An 18,149-nucleotide genomic window follows, 5' to 3' on the forward strand; every position below is an offset into this window, starting at 1 on the left:
TGTGGATAGGTCTGACGTTATTCTGATATTCCTCCCTCTGTACGTAAGGAATCTCTTCCCCCTAACTGCCCTTAAGATGGTTTCCTTCGTTCTAAGATTTGCAAGTTTTACTATTACATGCCGGGGTGTTGGCTGTTTTCCTTGATCTTAGGAGGGGTCCTCTCTGCCTCTAGGACTCGAATGTTTGTTTCATTCCCAGATTAGGGAAGTTCTCAGCTACGATTTGCTCAAATACATCTTCTAGTCCTCTCTTTCTCTCCACTCCCTCTGGGTTTCCAATTATTCTGACATTGGAACGCTTCATGGTGTCACTTATTTCTCTGATTCTATTATCATGGATTCTGAGTTGTTTTTCCCTGGCCTCCTCTTTTCCCTTTTTATCTATTATATTGTCTTCCACGTCGCTTATTCACTCTTCTGCCTCAGTTACCCTGGCTGTTAGATTATCTAGATTGGATTGGATCTCATTGATAGCATTTTTAAGTTCTGCCAATTCACCTTTCATATCTGCCCTTAGAGACTGTGTTGCCATTAATTGATTTCTCCATTCTAGCCATTGTCTTCACAATTGCTAGCCTGAATTCCATCTCCAACATCTTGGTTATATCTGCATCCATTTGTAAATCTGCAGCATAAGTCATAATCTCTGAGTCTTTTCTGTTTTGGGGGCTCCTCCTCCTAGTCATTCTGTTGATGGGTGTTTGAGGGAATGTATAGAGTCCAAATTATTGACCAGAACCCAAGCAAGATGCACCTGTTTTCTTGGGACCTTAGGGTTGCTGGCCTCTTGTTTTCCCAGCCTGTCTTCTGTGGGAGGGACCTGCCGCGCTGTTACTCAGGCAACCCTGTTTGGGCGAAGTTGCCCTGCGTCCCTGTGGCAGGGGATGGGCTCAGCGGGAATCAGTCTTTGGGGCTTTTGTTCTCTGGCGGCTTTCCCTGGTGGCTTTCTGCGTCTCTTCTGCGAGTCAGAGCAGAAGAGACTGTTTCCAACCCTGGGCCTCAGAGCAGAGAGACCTCAGAACTGAGTTCTTCAGTGAGCTCTCCAGGCCATACTGTCTCCGTTTCTGTCTGTGCTGCTATAAACTGCAGCGTCCTGGGTTGTGCGCCCCTCCGCAGCACTCCCAGTCCTGCCTCCAGGTCAGGGCACGTCTCTGCCCTTTGTGCTTCTAAAACGGCCAGCCGCTCCCAGTTCATGTGCGCTCGACCCCGCCGATCCGAGTTTCCACCCCAGGAGCTTCCCTAAAGTCCTTTCCCCGCCGCTACCGGTCTTCGAGTCTGTGCCCTGTCCGCAGCACGCGAGGCTGTCACTCACCGGTGGTGTAGGATCCCCGCGGCCAGGCACCCTCCCGCTGCCGTTTATCCTCCCGATATCTGCCCGCAGAATCACGGCTCTCCGCTTCGTACCTCAAAACCAACTGCCTGCGATATTCTGTTTGTAGAGATCCAGATCTTCTTACAGCTCAGGCTGGTTTCGTGGGTGCTCAGAGTGGTCTGGGAGATATCCAGCTCAAGTCCGTGACCAGTTGAAATAGGGTCCCCTACTCCTCCGCCATCTTTCCCCCCTCTAGTTTTTATATTTCTGAAAGTATACTTGATCATTATAAATGCTTAATTTTTTAAAGCCATCTAAAAGGGGCTGTTTATAAATTAATTTTGACAATACCATCTGGAGTAGAAACAAATACCACATATCTATAACATACATACATGGACATACATAAATATATAAACAAATACAAACAAAGATCTTATTACTTTTGTTTTAAAATTTTAGCCATGAGACAGATATGATAATGCAAAAACTCACTAGTTTATATAAAAGGAGAGTTGGATCCAAACTGTGTTTCTGGCAAATGGACTAAGTTAATGGGTTAACTTTTTCACTAATATTTGTGGCAAAGATTTTTAAAATTTTTCATTTGCCTATTTTTTTAAATAGCCTCCCCTATTTTTATTTTTCTCTGATAAGATTTATCTCCCTGAAGTTTGGATTTCAAAGAGATGGCCCTCACTTTCTAGAGAACACCAGGTAGAAAATTTATATCTCAAAGGCACAGTGAAAGATGCAAGTTCCTCCAGGAAGGATTTTCGTTTGCCAAGTCCAGAATTTTTACAATGCTCTTAAGTTTTTTTGAGATGAATAGTGGGTGTTTGGGGATTGGTAAAAAGGATAAGTGGACATTTTCTGTTCTTGTAAAGACTCAATTTGTAAAACAAATGGACCTCAACGAATTAGGTTGCAACCTGAATATCAACCAACTACAGTTGGCTTCTTTATTTCAGAAAGAAGATCTTCAACTAAATAGAAATCAAATATTCCTAATGTTCTAGTTGTCTGTAGAATGTTTATTTTTCCCTTTGGGTACATAGTTTCATTTTAGCTTAGGGAAGAAGGCCTAAAAAGAGTTCCTGCCATGCTCTGAGTATCAGCTTCTAATTTGGTCAATTTCTGACCAGAGAACTACAAACAAACAAACAAACAAAATCAACTTTCAAATGCCTTGTCAAGTTTCAGCTGGGACAAAGAATAAACATTCCTGGCAATATTGAAAACCTCGTGTGCACAAAAGACATCCTTTAAAGAGAGTGCAGCAGATTCTGCCCTCCCAAGATCCAGAGTCACTCCAAAAGAGAGCCTAAAGAAAGAGACTTCCTCTGAGAGCTAACAGTCAGTAGGACCCTAGCTGCAGATTGAGCGTAACCTACATTTCTGTCCTGCCATATCTAGCTGCAAATGAAGTGCAATCCACATTTCTGGCTGGCCATATTTCTGGGCACAACCTGATGGCCGAGCTGCCTGCGTACGCAAGAACCAACAACCAGGGCAAGCCAAATTTTCACGACACAAAACAAGAAGCAAAACAAGAAGGCAACAGCTGTTGCTGGGAGAAAAACGATCCATAACCAAAGAGTATGCCAAGCCCAATTTCACAAGAATACAAATTTGGAACTGAATGGATAATGTAAAATTTTGCCTTCCTTTCTCCACCAGGCACTATACAGATTCAGGAGAGCTGACTCTGGTAAGAATGCTCACCCTTTTCCAGCTTCAGCCACTTTTTCCAGCGTTCTATCAGCAGGCTCCAGAGCAAGTGAATTTAAGGAGAGAATATAGCCCCAAAACATAGTATCTCCCCAAATTTGTGAGATATTACATTAATTTTAATTTTAGTTTCCCCTTGGCTCTTTAAGGGAATAACTGGTAGCGGTTTACCATAGAATATTTTGGAATCCTTCAACCCTAAAAAGGGCTTATATGGGGGACTTCATTTGAGGGTGGTTATGGGGGCATTTGGGTTGGTGTAGAAGAATTTGATAAAAACTTCAAGGACAGTCTTTCTTTTAGTGGCCTAGTTGATTACAAATGAAACCCCAATTTCTGGGCCAGTGTTTTTATGATGGACCACTGGAGGGTATAACAGAGGAGGATGGCCTAGGTGTTTCAGGATTCTGGCTTCGGCACTATTATAGCTGTAAGCCCACTAAGTTGGTGGATTTTTGTTCATAGTCTTGTGGTCTCTTCAGAGTGAAAAGACAGCTCAGATAGAGGATTAGTAGACTGTGAGTGCTCAGGTAAAGGAGGATAGTTAGGAGTAGTAGGAATCATGTCAGTCTTAGAGTCTTTTGTTTTAGGTACCACATTTGTTTTTAATTTTCATTAGTCTCTTACAGTGAAACTTTCAGTAAGGATATTTCAAAATCCTAAAGACTTATGGAGACTTCTGCATGTCAGTTAACATAGTATCCTATTCTCTTTGTTGACTTGGGAACGCTTGCACTTCTTAAATGAACAATTTGTCTAATTGGAACATTCTCCATAATGGCCATTGTTAATTCTATGTTGTCTTAATAAGATTCTTCCATTTTGTAGATATCTACAGCTTCCACAATCACATATCTTAGACATAACATAAGCAGGTATGCCAAAAGGTGGTGTGCACAATTCTTTGAAACTTAATGATCCCATTTCTTTAGCTAAGCCTTGGGTTTCTCCAAACCAAATTAACACCTGAGAGGTATTAACTGGTTGGGGATTTGGTAGCATTTTACAGTGTGTACCTCATTGCATGGAAATTTTCTTAAGGTTGGCAGGTGACCTAGTGTTAATCTAAACCATTCCATGATAAACTTATCCTAGAACAGGAGTCCTAGAGTTAGGTGGTGGGCACTCTATCTGCTTTAAGTGCTCCACCCATGCCCACCAATTTCGTGTCTTTGTCTTCTGATATTCCCATTAGCAACGGATCTATTATTCCTTTCACCTGAAGATTTCTTTATAGCAGCAGACACCCTAATGGCTTCTAATAGTCTGACTTGTACCTACTTAGATTTTGATACATCCTTGGTCAAAACAGTTCAAATTTCTTGTCTTATTTCCCCCAAGTGCTCCAGCAGTTTATGCTATGGACTTACCTCAAACTTTGTGAATTCCTTAACGACTGCCAGCTGTTGCAGACTCCCACTATAACTACCCCAAAATCTTTTTGTGATCTCAGAACCTTTCTGGGAACTTTAACAAACCCTGTGAACCTTTTGAGACTCCAGAACATTAATGGGAACTAACTAAACACATATATATACACACACACATATAAATTTATATAATATATAACATATATAATTAACCATATATATAAATTAATATATATATTAATTAATAAAGTTTGTTTGGACTGGAGAGCTACACCCAATGGAGTGAGGCTCAAATCCAACAGGGACTTACCCATGGCCCTCAGTGATGACAAGAACGGGAACTCAAAAGAATCTGCAAATGCCTCGCGTATGCCTCTCATCCTTCATGCCTGCTTCAGATGCTGTTCCTTGTCACCAGAAACTTAAAAATGGTTAAAGAAGACAGTTTAGGTGATGCAAACAAATTTATTTAATACTTTATGAAGCAGACAGTCCTCCAAAGAACTGCAAAATGGGACAGAAGAAGCTTTTATAGGATAAAAAGTAAAGAACAAGGAAGAGAAAAAGATAAAATTTCTGATTATCTGGGGCCAGAGTCAACTTTGTTTAGAGTGAGAAGTCCAGAGTTGGCTGGGTGTTTGGAGACTGGCTGACTGGGTAGACTGTGTTTCTGGTCAAGTGGAGCATTTACGTGGACACAAAAGTTATCTAAATTTCCGTTTGCTGGTGTAGAATCCAGGCTGGAGGGGCTCCATTTGGGGCCTAGAAATTTATTTCCAACATACTGATATATCTAAAGACATTACAAATATATTTCTATGTATAGCCAAACTTTAGCCTCTTAAATTACTTTAGGGTCTTAATCTTAGCATCATCTAGAGTTCATTCGGGCAAACCGAGCCATTATGATGGGAATAAGGAGAGATTGGAATTAGACCTTACTATCCGTTGCACTGACAATCATGCTGGCCTCTGAAATGGGAACATGAAGGAAATGTTCATGGAGAAGTCTGTGGGAAGCTGTTCACTGTAGGGAACTGCCTCTATGGATCTGCAGGGAAATATCTGGTATGAGCCTGAGGCTGCTTGGTGTCACCAGCATCATAAGGAGGAAGATAAGCTGAGTTTGGCATGAACACTCACCTGGTACTTCACATTTTACAGCATTAAAAAATTTTTAGAATAATTTACTCAATAATTTAGAAATTTATTGGTATTTGTTTTCATGAAAAGACCAACCTATATAATTCATGTATATTAGGCATTTCACAAAGTAAATTAAAAAAAAAAAATCTTTCTCAGTTCTCTAGAAACCTCTGTGAGGAAGGCTATTTAAGCCATAACCTGACTCTATTACCAGTACATTGTGCAAGAAAATCATTTTACTATCAAAGCTCTGACACTAGTTAATATATAAATAGCTAAATTCTTCTATCTGGTGATGATTATTCAGTACCTATGTTTTAAATGACTTGGACTCTTTGGAGCAGAAATAAGATTGCTAAGCAAACAAACAAAAAATATTCATGAAACAAGACATGGAATTCTTCTCATTAGTAAAACACTGGGAACTAAGTGCTAATAATAATTAGACATCTTATAAATATTCCTGTGAATGAAAAATAAAATAAAAAAGATCGCATATGCTTCACCCACATACGTATGAACAAATATCATTGAAAGGTAGGAATGGAAACCTGCCAAAATTTTATAAAGCCAGCATTCTTTGTTTTGCAGGAGATTGCTGTAAAGGTCTCTACCGTAAGAGAGTTGATGTCCACAGTCTGGTATAGCAATAAAATGCTGAATGCATCCCTTGGAAATTCAGGTGTATTAGGAAGATTCTGCTTTGGCTCTTTTTTCACCTCCAAAACAATTCCCCTTAATTTGCTTATATAACATAAATTCTATAAACCCAATTTGTTTATTTAATTTAAGGTTTTGACTTGTTAAAAGATGCCTCTCTCTCAACTTCCTTCTAAACTTTAAGCCATTATCAAATATTCAGTTATTCATATATGTGTAAATAAGTTTCAAAATCCATTCCAAGAGTCAGTTTTTAAAGAAGCAAGTTGCTAAAACAAGGGTAAAACAGAGATGGCATGGGATAGTCACATGCCTCAATTTATCTTGCATAAGTGACTTGATAAAAGTCACAGGCTGGTAAATGATAATGATTACATTTCTATTTTTAAAAATAAAGCTTATTATTATTTGTCCTTTAAGATAATGCAGCCCCAATGTAAAAATCACAAGAATGTAACTTTGACCCAGTAACTTCACTTCCAGGAATTTATTTTACAAATATTCTCGGATATGTGGGAAATGATCATTTTATAACGTTATTTATAGCAGCATCATTTGTAGTGCCTAAAATTGGAAGTGGACTAAATGTCACGTCTAGGGATCTGGTCAAACCGATTTGCTACATGAATAGATAATGTGTATTTATGGGAAAGATGATGAAATCACTGGCTACTGATATGGAATGATCTCCCAGGTATATGAAGTTAAAAAACAAGGTGCAGAACAGTATGAATGATACTGTTTTTTGTTTTTGTTTTTTTTTTTTCAAAAGGAGGAGAAAAATATGTGTGCTATTTCTTTATTTTGCATGAAATATCCTTGAAAGTTTACTTTTAAAAAAGGTAATTTGGATGCCCTAAGAAGGGAAGAAAACTGGGTGATTTGGGGAGCAGATATAAGCAGGGAGATATTAACTGTTTACCCTGTTTGGATTGACTTTGAAACAGGTGAAAGTATAACCTATAAAAAATATACAGACTTATAAACAACAAAAAACAGATGAAAAATAAATAATCACCTAAGTTTATAATCTCTTTTTTTTTCCTTTTTAGCCCAAGGCTGTTTTTCAGTGAAGTGCTTGAAAGTGCCATATGATACTAAATGTTTAGTAAGATTTTCATGCAAGTTAAGTAGTAAAAGTACAGGACAGACTAACAATGAAGGGATCATGTAGGTGGGGTCTAGGCCACAAAAATAAACAGATAAACACAACTATATATGCCATTTGAGCTGAAAAAGATAAGTAAATTCCTTAATTATAGGATGAGACATAAAAGATTTGGAAGTTAAGATTCATCATATGAATTTGGGGTGGGGACACAACATTCAGTCTACAGCAATAGGGATTGTTGAATCTATAGTAGATTGCTTCAGGAAGTATGGGCATTTTAACAATGTTAAGTCTTCTAATCCCTGAAAATGAGGTACCTTACATTTATTTAAATCTTCCTTAGTTCTTTCATTATATTTTATAGTTTTCAGTGTGCAAGTCTTTTCAACTACTCCTAATAGGAATAAATCTAAATATATTCTTAAGTATACTATTCTTTTTGATGCCATTGTAATGGGATTGTTTCCCTAAGTTCTTTTTTTTTTTTTTTGGATAGTTCATTACTAATGTATAGAAATACAAGTGATTTTTGTATGTTGATTTTGTGTTCTGCAACTGCACTGATTTTATTTGTTCTAAGAGCTTTGTGTGTGGGTGTGATCTTTAGGGTTTTCTACATTTAAAATCATGTTATCTGTAAACAGAGGGAATTTTATATTTTATTTTGGGTTCCTTTTGTTTCCTTTTCTTGCCTATATTTTTCTGGCTAGGACTTCAAATACTATGTTGAATAGAAGTGGTGAGAGTGGATATCTTTGTCTTGTTTCTGATCTTAGAGGAAAACGTTCAGGTTTTCACCATTGAGAATGATGCTAGCTTGGAGCTTTTCATATATATGGCCTTAATTATATTGAGATAAATTCCTTCTATATCTAGTTTATAGTTTTATCATGAGTGATGAATTTTATCAAATGCTTTTTCTGTATCTATTGAGATGATCATGTGATTTTTATCTTTGATTCTGTTGATGTGGTGTATTCATTTGCACATGTTGAATCATCCTTACAACCCAGGAATAAATCCCAGGTGGTCATGATGCATGATCCTTTTAATGTGTGTTTGAATTGGGTTTCTTAGTATTTTGTTGAGAATTTTTGTGTCTATGTTCATCAGGGATATTGGCCTGTAGTTTTCATTTCTTGTAGCGTCTTTGTCTGGCTTTGGTATCAAGGCGATGCTGGTCCCATAAAAATGAGTTTGTAAGTGTTCCTTCCTCTTTGGTTTTTTTTTGGAAGAATATGAGAAAGATTGATGATTATTTTTTAAATGTTAGCTAGAATTCACCAATGAAGTGAACTGGCCCTGGGCTTTTCCTCATTGGGAAATTTTGGATTACTGATTAAATCTCTTTCTTCTTTCTTGTCTGTTCAGATTGTCTATTTCCTCATAATTAAGACTTGATAACTCATGTGTTTACCAATTTCTCCATTTCTCCAATGTTATCCAATTTGACAGTGTATGATTGTTCATAGTAGTCTCTTATGATCCTTATTATTTCTGTGGCATCAATTATAATGTCTCTTCTTTCATTTACAAGTTTATTTGAATTTTCTCTCTTTTTTCTTAGTCTAGCTAGAAGTTTGTCAATTTTTTTTTATATTTTCAAAAAACTGATTCAGTTTCATTGACTTTTTTCTATTATTCTTTATTTCATTTATTTCTATTTTATTCTTTATTATTTACTTCCTTCCACTAACTTTAGGCTTGGTTTTTCCTGTTCTAGTTCCTTGAAGTATAAAGTTAGATTGCTTATTTGAAATCTTTTTTTTTTAATGTATGTGTTTATCACTAAAAACTTCTCTCTTAGTATTGCTTTTGCTGCAATTTGTAAGTCTGATATATTTTTTTTTTATTTGTCTCAAAGAATCTTTGAATTTCCCTTTTGATTTATTCTTTGACTTTTAGGTTGTTCAGAAGTATTTTGCTTAATTTACACGTATTTCTGAATTTTCCCATTTTCCTTCCATTTTTAATTTCTTATTTTATTCCATTGTGGTCAGAAAAGATATTTAGTATTATTTCAATCTTCTTAAATTTGTTAAGACTTTGTGACCCAACATGTGATCTGTCCTGGAGAATGTTCTGTGTGTACTTGAAAAGAATGTGTATTTTCCTACTGTTATGTGGAAGATTATATGTCTGTCAGGTTCATTTGGTCTATAGTGTTGTGCAAGTCTGATGTTTCATTATTGATTTTCTGTCTGGACAATCTATTATTGAAAGTAGCACATTGAAGTCCCCTACTATTATTGCATTGCTGTCCCTTTCTCCCTTCAGATCTGTCAATGTTTGTTTTAAATATTTAGGTGCTCTAATGTTGGATGCGTACATATTTGCAATTGTTGCATCTTGCTGATGAGTTGACTTTTTTATCATAATATAATGACCTATTTGTCTCTTGTGACAGGCTTTGACTTAAAGTCTATTTTGTTTGATATAAGTATAGCTATTCCTTTTGCATGAAATATCATTTTCCATCTCTTCATTTTCAGGCTATGTATGTCCTTAAATCTACAGCAAATTTCTTGTAGATCGTATACAGGTAAATCTTATTTTTTTAATTTATTTAGCCACTCTATGTCTTTTGATTGAGGAGTTTAATTCATTTACATTTAAAGTAAATATTGATAAGTAAGGACTTACTATTGTCATTTGTTAATTTTTTTCTGATTGTACATCTTTGTCCTTTCCTTTCTTCCTATCTTCTATTAGGTTTTCTTAATTTTTTATAGTGATATGATTTAATTTGTTTCTCTTTTCTTTTGTGAATCTTGTATAGTTATTTTCTTTGTGGTTACCATGAGGCTTATATGAAACATCTTATAGCAGCCTGTTTCAGGCTGATCTCAACTCAATTTCAATCACATACAAAAAAACTCTACTCTTTCTGTTAGGTGCAGGCTGCTTATTTTGGGTGTTTGTTAGTTTTCAATTTTCTGGATTCTTCTTAGGAACAGCTTTTGTAGCACATAAAGGAGTACCAACTCATAAGTATCTACTTCTGTGGCAAGTGATGGGCCTGTGAACCTTTCAATTTCTCTGATCTGCTATGGTGCAAAACCTAGTGCTCTCCAGCTTCAGTGGAGAGGAACAACGCTAACTGTTCTCTTGCAGATCTTTGGAGAGCAGGAGACTTTCCAATACCATCTATCCCAGCTTTGCTACCCTTGTCTATGTAGTCCACATGTTTTCTGCCATGATCTCTTCTCTGACTATAGAGTTTGATAGTTTCCAGATGTTAGACTCTGTACTGGCAGATAATGTCTACAGCAAAAATAAATATTGTTTTCTGCCATCCATCACATTCTACATCTAGCCAGATTTGTAGCTTTCCTCACAGTCTACCTCTCTTTATCTTCAGTATTTCTTTTGTTGTTAGGATTTAGTGGCTGGTTGTAATGAATTTGAGAGAGGTTTGTAGGATATCAGTTTAGGATTTGACATTTTCAGATTCCCCATGTAGGTTTTAACATACAACTCTTATTAATCTGCACATAATATCACTTACTTCTCAGAATATAAACTGATTTTCTACTAATCAAAAAAAGAGGCTGTGCAAAAAGTATATACACAAATCAAGTAAGTATATAAAAACATCACGTGTCACTAAGGAAACACAAATTAAAACAAGATACACCTGCACACTTATTAGAATGGATAAAGTCCACAACACTGATAACACTAAATGCAGACAGGAATTTAGAGTAACAGGAGCTTTTGCTCACTCATCTTTGATAGGAATGCAAAATCCTACAGCCACATTGCCAGGCAGTTTGACACTTTTTTTTTTTAATAAAGCTAAATATAGTCCTACTATATATATGATCTAGCAATCAGGCTTCTTGGTATTTTCTCAAATGAGCAGAAAATGTATGTCCATACAAAAGCCTATACATGAATATTTATAGCAGCTTTATTCATAATTGCTATATAATGGAAGCAACCAAAATTTTTTCCCAATAGGTGAATAGATAAATACACTGAGTGCTTCCACACAATGGAATACATTCAACTTTAAAAATAAATAAGCCATCAGTCCATGAAAAAGACAAAGAAAGAAACTTAATTGCATACTGCTAAGTGAAAGAGTGAAGTCTTAAAAGGCTATAATAATGTATGATTCTAACAATATGACATTCTGGAAAAAGCAAAAGTATACTGACAGTAAAAAAGATCAGTGGTTGCAAGGTGTTTGGGGAGAGGAGGGAATGGATGAGTAAATGGATCAGAGAAGATTTTTAGGACAGGACGGTGAAACTATTCTGTGTGATCTTATAATGGTGGATACATGAATTATACATTTGTCAAAACCAACAGAATAAACTCTAATGTAAACTATGAGCTTTAGTTAATAGTAAAGTATCAATATCTGTTCATCAATTGCAACAAGTGTACCACACTAATGGAAGATTTTAATAATAGGGAAAACTGTAGGGGAGGAGGGGAGAATGGAAAAGCATATGTAGGAGCTCCTTGTACTTTCCACTCAATTTTTCTGTAAAACAAAAATTACTCTAAAAAATAAAGTCCATTAATTAAGAAAAGAAAAAATGAAGACTGGGGGAGGGGGAGGAGAAGGAGCTGTGATAAGTCAAATAATGACTCCTGTATCCCCCAAAGATTCTGTACTGTACTCTCTGGAACCTGGGACTATGTGATCATACATGGCAAGAGGGACTTTATATATGGGATTAAGATTAGGGATCTTGAGATGTGGTGATTATCCTGGATTATCCAGGTGATTCCAATCTAATCACATAAACTCTTAAAAACTAGAGAATATTCCCTGGCTTGAGTCAAAGAGTAAACCCAGAATAAGAAACGAGAAAGATTCAAGCATGAGAGGGAACCAACCCACTGTTTCTGGCTTTGAATGTGAAAGAAGGGAACCATGAGCCAAGGGATGTAGGCAATCTTGGCAACTGGACTTCTCTAACAATCTGAATGAGCAAAGAAACAGATTCTCCTCTAGAACCTCCAGGAGGAATGCAATACTACTGACACCTTGATTATAGCCCACTGAGTCAGTGTTGAAATTCTGACTCAGAGATCTGCAATATAATAAATAGGTGTTGTTTTGAGGTGCTAAATATGTGGTAATTTGTTATGGCAACAATACAGAACTAATACAGAAACTAACTGAATTTGTTCTATAATTCTCAAAAACACAAAAGGTATCAATTACAGCAATGTGCATCCAATTTCAGCCCTTCTCACTGGTACTTTACCTTTTTCCCACAACACATTTTTGCTATATTTTATGTATTTTTTTAGTGATGTATACCTAGGATAAAAAAAAAAAAAAAAAACAAGCAACATTCTCTAATCCAAATATCCTTTTTTGTTTAATTTAAAATACAGGAACATATTTTCTAATAAAAATAGCAAATTTATTTCAAGGATAAATAGGTATCTAAATAAATGTATAGAAAAATAGGTTGGAAGAAAAGCTTCAGTGCACATGATGGGCACCTCAGAGGATATGAAGATATGAAATTGGGAATGAAGGATGACAGGGAAAACATGGTAATATAAAACAAATTCAAAACATCGGGAAATGGAACAAAACCCTTGCATGGACTGATGCTTACTTCTGTTCAATGCAACTAAAGACCTCAGGAGTAAAATAAAATAAAAATGAAATTATATTAAAGTTGGATTTTTATTTTTATTTTTATTTTTTTTTAAATATTTTATTTATTTATTTGACAGAGAGAGAGACAGCGAGAGGGAACACAAGCAGGGGGAGTGGGAGAGGGAGAAGCAGGTTTCCCGCTGAGCAGAGAGCCCGAAGTGGGGCTCGATCCCAGGACCCTGGGATCATGACCTGAGCCGAAGGCAGACGCTTAATGACTGAGCCACCCAGGCGCCCCTAAAGTTGGATTTTTAGATGTAGTACCATCTTGAATGCTGGCGTTGTGGTCACGAAGTGTGCTCCCAAGTTAAATTATGCATCTTCATTTATGAAGATTTTAAGGCACAGAACAAGGAACTCTCCCTTCTGGGTAATACATTCAACTTCTAAAAAAAAGATTAATATATGAATTAGCTCTCTAATGGTTTCTTCCAGATGCTTTATCCTGGGGTTAAGTATATTATTGTGTTAAAAACAATGTTTGTAGTTAAAATTTTCAGGTTAAATACTCAAATCTCCCCTTGACCAAAGCATGAGCTCAGTCAAAAGTGCATTATAGACTATAACATTCTGAGCACTTGGTAAGTGTAATTCTTTATATCAGGCAATATGTGAACAGTGACATTACTGGAAATGAAAATAGTTACTTTATATTTTCCTTCTCATTCTGCTATTAAACTAATTAATATCTCCCCATGGTGATTAATTTCCAGCTGATCCAGGACATATTTCATACTCATAGTTAATGGCATGCTAATTTAGGGGGCATGTTTCTACTTCAAATTTTCTGTTAAGCCACTTTTTATCAGGATAAATGGACAGCAAATATGGGAATTTCCTTATTTCACCACTCCCAGCCCCATCTCCATGTAAACTGTATTCCCCCATGTAAACACAGCCGTGCACTGTTATTGCAATCTAAAATTATCTTATTTATTTACAAATTTTGCTTACTAATTTGACTTCTTCCTCATAAAAATGTAAACCCCATAAGGACAGAGATTTTTTTTTTAGTTCTGGCCAATTAATAAATGCATGCAGAATGCATGTCCCATGTTAGGCAAATAATGAATATATATTGAATGAATAAGTTATTCCTTAAAGTTTCAATGCCCAAAAATATAATTTGAGTATATATTTGTCAGGGTTTGTTAAAAATCTGGTATCTAGACTTAACTCTGTCTATAAGTAGTGTCTTCAGATATAGTGAAGTCAGCATTCAATTTTCTTAGGTGTAGATATCACTATTGAAACCAGTGTTGAATCAGAGAGTCTAATACCCTTTCTAGCCTTTAAATGCAGAATCTTTGATACATGTGGCATTTGCATGCAGGCTTAGAATTTTCACCCATAAAATACTATGGAAATAAATACTGTATTTACTATCTGATGGCAATAAGGCTTTGGGTCTAGAATAAGTTTTCCCCAACTCTCCTTTCATTTAATCAACTGAATATCAAGAATTGTATTTTATTCATCTAATATTTTTATTCATTGACTAGTATTAAAAAGAACTCTCATTTTCAATAATTTATTTTGTACCTGCCACATTTTATATTCATTATTACATTTAATTTTATTTAATTTTCAAAACAATCATATGTTGCAACCTTCTATCATCATCATCATCATCTATCTCTCTATCAATAACTCCTTTAAGGCTTTTATTTGAACTATTTTTTTAATGTACTCTGTGTTGATACTTTGCTTTTTTATTTCTTGGGACTTGCCTGAGAAAAAGACTTTTAAGGTGATGATTTGGCAGTGACATTTTAACCATGATAAATATGTTGCTTTCCTTCTGTTAAGTGTTTTGCCTTAATGAAGCACTGCAATCATGAGAATGTTCTGTAAATGCATTGTCCATCATGAGGCTACTAAGCACTTGAAATACAGCTAGTGAACCTGAGAAGGTAAACGTTTAAATTAATTTAACTTTGCTTATTATAGGTGCAAATTTAAACAACCACACCTGGCTAGACACTATCGTATTCTGCAGTGCCATTTTAATGTATACTTACATTCCTTCCTTTTTTACTGAAAAGTCTTATCTGGTATTTGATTTCCTTCTATTTCATTTTTTTTTTCTTAGAAGGGCCACTGATTGCATTTGTTTTTTAGAAAGACTTCCTAATATTCTTACTAAAATTTTGGATATATTTACAAATCTTGAAACTAGCTAAACAGTTTTTTAAAGCAATTGTTTTGAAAAGTCTAAAAATGTTTTATATGGTTTTTCATTTGTTTGGTGAAAACACTTAAGTCCTCTCTTAGTGAATTTCACTTACACTATATAGGACTATCCACTATAGCCACCATGTTACACATTAGATCCTCAGACCTTATTCATCTTAGAACTAAAATTTTGTATCCTTTTACCAACCTCTCCCTATTTCCCACACCCCCCAACCCCTGGCACCCACTTTTATACTCCCCGTTTCTATAGCTTGACTTTCTTTTTAGATTCCACATATAAGTGATATGATACTGTTTCTCTGTCTGTCCTATTTCACTTAGCATAATGCATACCAGGTTCATTTATGTTGTCACAAATGACAAGAGTTTCTTCTATTTTAAGTCTGAACAATATCCCATTGTGTGTGTGTGTGTGTGTGTGTGTGTGTGTGTGTGTGTCAATCACATTTTCCTTATTTCCTTATCCATTCATCCATCAACTGACATTTTGGTTGTTTCCGTACCTTGGCTATTGTGAATCATGCTGCTATGAACATGGGTAGACAGACATATCTTCGAGATATTGATTTCATTTCCTTTGGACGTAAACCTAGAAGTGGAATTGCTGGAACATACAATGGTTCTATTTTTAATTTCTTGAGGAACTTCTATACTGTTCCATGGTGGCTGTACCAGTTGACATTTCTACCAACAGTGTATATACAAGGTTCCCCTTTCTCCATATCCTCGTCAACACTTGTTATTTCTTGTCTTTTTGATAGTAAACAACCTTAGCAGGTGTGAGGTGATATCTCATTATGGTTTTGATTTGAATTTATTTGATGATTACTGATACTGAACACCTTTTAATATATCTGTTGGCCATTTGTATATTTTTGCAAAAATGCTTATTTAGGTCCTATGATCATTTAATTGTTTTTTTAATTTTTAATTTTATTATTATTATTTTTTGCTGTCAAGTTATATGAGTTCCTTATATATTTTGGATATTAACCTTTTATCAAATATGTGGTTTGTAAATATGTTCTCTCATTCCACAGGTTGCCTTTTCATTTTTTTGATGGTGTTTTTTGCCGTAAAGAAACTTGAGTTCAATGAACTCCCACTTATTTATTTTTTCTTTTGATGCCTTTACATTTGGTATCAAATCCAAAAAGTCATTTCCAAAACCAATGTTAAGGAGCTTACCCCTATGTTTCTCTTAAGATAAATGGAACCTAGTAGGACAGTTTATTAAAGCAATTGCTTTAAAGAATCTAAAGAATGTTTTACATTTTTTATCAACTAATAGAAATTAATTCACAAATCATTGGCTAATATTAAGTAGTAGATGTTAAGAGCATATCACTGGCCTTTTAAAATCTCTTGTAAATCTCTTTTTCAACCCCCTTTAAGGTTTTGTTAAAATTGTGTATGCCATTGAAGGTGGGGTCCTAACTATTGCAGGGAGAAACATCAATACGTAGAGGCAGAAAATATAACTGGCTTCAGACACATGAATATCTTGGTTTGAGTCTAACTCTGTTGTTGCTAATTATATAACTCTGAACCATGTTGTTTCAGATATGCAAACTGGTCTTAGCACATACCTACTTCATAGAATTTAAGTAATATATGTCATGAATATATAATATTAAATTATAAACTTTCCTCCATCGTATTTACTTTTTATTCTAAGACATTCTCCATTTTCCAAATGAGACATAGATTGACAAAATACGTAGTCTGAAATAACCTTACTAATAAGCAGCAGTGCTAGCCTTAAAACCTGGCAGACTATATCCAGAAATCATCTTTAGGCATTGGGCATTGATCATCTTGCTGTGGTATTAAATAAATAATTGGACCCCACTGACTTTTAACGGTCACATCTCTGTGCTGAAATAACACAGACTATTTACAGATTAGTTCTCTGCATTAAAACAAACAAACAAACAAACAAACTCATTAAATGGATAAATGTCTTTTAGTGGAAAGCTAGTATCACTATATGGTGATGGGAAATAAGTTTTCTCATATACTGTTGGTACAAGTATGAATTGTTATATTTCTGAGAGCAATTTGATAATAAACATTAAAATTTTTAAAATCTAGATACTTTTGTACAACTAATCCTCTTTTAAGAATTTATCTTCATCATGATTAAGCATAGGTGGGGAAATGCTTCTTTAATATTGTCCAGCAAACACTGTTTATAATAGCAAAAACCTTCAAAGAATCTAAACCCCCAATAATGAAATACTACTTGAATTAAATGAATTAATTCTCTTTTCAATATCCATGAAATAGAATATTACATAGCTTTTAGAATGAAAATGGAGACATAATTATTTTGGCATGTAATGTGTTTAATCAGTGAAAATATATGTTGCAAATCAGAAGGTGTGTGCGTGTGTGTGTATATATATATATATATATATACATATAGACATGACATCACCAGCACATTATCTTACTGACCTTTTAAAATACATTTCAAATCATGTGAATGCTCTGGTATATCCTACATCAAAATGTTCTCTATGGATCACAATGTATTTTAAAAATTTTAAATGTCTTTGTTCTATTTTATTTTTATTAATGAAGTATTATTTTTAAAAAAATGTATAAAATTGGGGCGTCTGGGTGGCTCAGTTGGCTGAGCGACTGCCTTCGGCTCAGGTCATGATCCCGGAGTCCCGGGATCGAGTCCCGCGTCGGGCTCCCTGCTCAGCAGGGAGGCTGCTTCTCCCTCTCATCCTACCCCCTCTTGTGTTCTCTCTCTCTCTCTCTCTGTCTCAAATAAATAAAAAAAATTAAAAAAATGTATAAAATTAAAGGCAAATACAGTTAATTTTGATATTTTTAATGAAATAGCCACCTGCCTTTTCAGGAAGCTTGACCATGGTATTTACTGATACCCTTTGGCATTTGTTTGAATTGCAGGATAATTACCTTAGACTATGTAGAAGTAGAAACAAAACACACACACACACACACACACACACA

General features: G+C 35.3%; 1 long non-coding RNA gene across 1 annotated transcript in view; it reads right to left on the reverse strand.

Moving 5' to 3' along the window:
* LOC144379262 (uncharacterized) overlaps positions 1-18,149 on the reverse strand; it is a 218,607-nt gene that overhangs the window by 105,498 nt on the left and 94,960 nt on the right. The window contains exon 2 of the long non-coding RNA XR_013441969.1: positions 4,724-4,834. This is a non-coding gene — a long non-coding RNA (uncharacterized LOC144379262). The remainder of the gene's footprint in view (positions 1-4,723; positions 4,835-18,149) is intronic.

This window comes from Halichoerus grypus, chromosome 1 (genome assembly GCF_964656455.1).
Source record: "Halichoerus grypus chromosome 1, mHalGry1.hap1.1, whole genome shotgun sequence".
In the NCBI taxonomy this organism is placed as follows: Eukaryota; Metazoa; Chordata; class Mammalia; order Carnivora; family Phocidae; genus Halichoerus; species Halichoerus grypus.